Source organism: Grammomys surdaster, unplaced genomic scaffold, assembly GCF_004785775.1.
Source record: "Grammomys surdaster isolate TR1022 unplaced genomic scaffold, NIH_TR_1.0 130, whole genome shotgun sequence".
In the NCBI taxonomy this organism is placed as follows: domain Eukaryota; kingdom Metazoa; phylum Chordata; class Mammalia; order Rodentia; family Muridae; genus Grammomys; species Grammomys surdaster.
Genome location: NW_021604588.1, coordinates 11,043,315 through 11,046,586, shown reverse-complemented (window position 1 = coordinate 11,046,586; position 3,272 = coordinate 11,043,315).

The following is a 3,272-nucleotide window of genomic DNA, read 5'->3' as shown; positions in this document are numbered from 1 at the left end:
TCTCTCTCTCTCTCTCTCTCTCTCTCTCTCTCTCTCTCTCTCTCTCTGACAGAGTTATGAAGCAACCCGTGCCTGACAGCTCCTCTTAGTTTATGGCACCCAGCTCTCTATCATGTAGGCCATGCTGAACTAAATCATCGGATGTGAACTTCCTGTCATCTCTAAATGATATAAAAATCAGACTTAGCCTTTATTCTAGGGATTGGTGTGAGATTCCTAAAGGAGATTTCTGGAAAGATATCATGAGGTCTGCCTCTAGCTGGGTCCCCGACCTGTCCCACTAATATCTCTCTCTCTCTCTCTCTCTCTCTCTCTCTCTCTCTCTCTCTCTCGCACATTTCTTGGTTTGGTCTATTGCTATGTATTGTAATGCTAAATTCTATATGGGAAAGTCTAGCCCTATGAGTGACTTCTCACGTTTACAAACTTTTGTTGTACAAGCCTTGTTTCTTGGTTTACAACTACTGATTAAATAAAATTGACTGCAGCCAGTTACTGGAAGGATTGGGGTAGGCGGGTTTGGACTGACCTGGTCGGAAGAGGAGAGACCAGGAAAGAGGAGGAATGGGAGAGGAGGAGGAAGCTGTCATGAGGGGCAGGAGGAGGAACCATGAGCATATGACCAAGAGAAACAGCAAGTATCTGGGATACACCGATGGAGGCGTAGCCAGGCCTGCAGTTAGAAAAGTAGATGGGATGACCCACAGTAATTGCCAAAAACAAATAAAATAGCCATAGTCTGAGCCTTATTTATTTGTAAGCTAGTCGGAGATAAATTGTTTGTTGTACTACAACACTTTTTTTTTTTAAAAAAAGATTTATTTATTTATCTATTTATTTATTTATGAGTGCTCTACCTGTATGTACACCTGTGTGCCAGAAGAGGGCATCAGATTCCACCATAGATGGTTGTGACTCACCATGTGGTTGCTGAGACTTGAACTCAGGACCTCTGGAAGAGCAGCCAGTGCTCTTACTCACTCAGTCTTCTCTACAGCCCTTATTCACATTCTTAGTGAAGCACCAGGCTTTAAGGGGAAGCCTTTCCTTCCATTCAGGGTCTGTCTTGTTAGAGCGCCATAAACTTTGTTGTCTCTGTCTAATGCTGTCCCTCCTGTCTCCAGGCCCCGGGTTCCTGGTCAACTTCATGAAAGGACTGTGTCTGCTTCTTTGCTGACAGACTTATGCTGTTCATCTTTTAAGACAGTCACGTCTTTGCAGGTCTTTCAGACCTAGCCTCTGGTGTAAGTAGGGCTCAGTAGGCCCAAGCATGGCAACCATGGCTCTGGCAAGCCTTTCCTTTGCCCAGTCCTTCCTCCTTACTAAACCACAGATTACTTTCTTAAAGCTAGCCACCAAGGTCTATTCCTTTATGTGGCTACTTCCTCACCCTGAGGCTGATCACCAAGGTCTAGGTATCAAATTATTGAAGTCCAGCAATCAAAAGCTCCCTTTTGGCTGTCCTAATTAACATGGCCAATAAAAACAAAACAACTCATTGTAACACAAGGTTTCCCCTTTTCCCTTTATAAACGGCCATTTTCCCAGGGGCCACTTCTCTCCTCTCTACCCAGAGGCCATCCATTTCCCTCCAGGGCAAATATCTCCTCTCACCCCTGCTCTTTTTCTCTTTCCCTTTGTCCTGTTTCCTGTCTTTGTCTCTCATTCCCTGCTGTTTGCTAGGGCAGATAAAGCTCTTTTGTGCTCAGAACTTGGTCTTGGTATGTCCTATGCCAACTCTGATCCTTTCAATGTATACTTCTGTTATATACAAGGCAGTGCCTTGTAAGGATTTGCTGGTGTTAATCTGGTGATACCTGGCCTTTTTGGGCTTTGTTATGTAACTGGAGTAGCTTTCTTCAGGGCTGTGTGTTAATCATGTGAGCAAGTGTGGGTCACAGGTATGGAAGCCAAAGCCCACCTCCACTTCTTGTCTGAAGGCCACACAGCAAAATATGACCCTGCACTCTGAACAAGTCCGAGATTCCTTCTGGTAGCCAATCTGTGTCACACCGATTTCCACATCTGGCTCAGAGTAGTGAGTGTCAATAAGGTTCTGTCCAAGTTGATTTACTTTTCAGCCAGAGTTTAGAAGAATTTCAAGCTAGTTGGAAAACTAAGTAGGGACACATTTAAATGGAGGAAGGTCAGCTCCTCATCTTTTACAAGTACTATAAATGGTTTGAATGCTTGTCCACTAGCAACTGCTCATCATTAGAAACTGTGCTAAGGAAAAGGTTCACACAGACAAACTTGGAGTTCCAAACGCAAGTCTAACACCAAGTCTATCCGACCAAGCTGGACTGGGTGCCATTTTCTAAATATCACCCCTATAGAGGTTCATGACCATATATGGGACAACCTAACTCAATGTGGTGATCATGAAAAATTTGACAAGAGTAAAATTAATTGAAAATCAAAGTCATGATGAATCTGAGATCTCATTAGTAGCGATTATCTGCATTGCATCAAGACTTCCCTGTAGTCTTGGTTTGAAGCACACAACGTGTTCTTTGTGCTCAATGCCTGAGCAATCACACCATGAAACTCCCAGGCATGAAATACCTTGGCTCAGGATGCAGACTATAGCACACTTGAACTGCAGTGTTTCTAATGAATCTTCAAAGGTTTTTCCTCTTATAGAGAGTGGTTTGATTCCTTACCATGTTCTTTATCTTGTTAAATTAGTGTAACTTTGGGTTGTTTTGTGTCACGATGTTTGACTTTAAAAATTGCTATTTGAGTTGTTTGAGCTTCATTTAAAAATTGTCCAATGAACATGGAATTAGGATGGAATTCCTGACAGTTTCTGAAATGGCTTAAATGTACTTCTGCCATTGTACGTGACATTATGTCTGAAGAGATGTTCTCAGCACTGTCCACTATGAAGTCAAAATGTTGATTATCTCTGAAAATGTGCAATACACTCCACCTCAAACTCATTGTGCATCAAAGGGTGGTCTTGAACTACTGACCCTCTCTCCTCTGTTTACCTGGTGCCGTGCCAGGTCCTTGCATGTACAGACACACACACATGCAGACAAACACACACACACACACACACACACACACACACAGAGAGAGAGAGAGAGAGAGGCCTGCTCCCCTAGCATAACTGTAGCCATTTTGTTTTATGCCAGCAGCCAGCCATCTTACATCGTTACTAGGAAGCTTCCTCATGCCTGAGTTAATTGTCTATTCTATTCTATTCTATTCTATTCTATTCTATTCTATTCTATTCTATTCTATTCTATTCTATTCTATTCTATTCT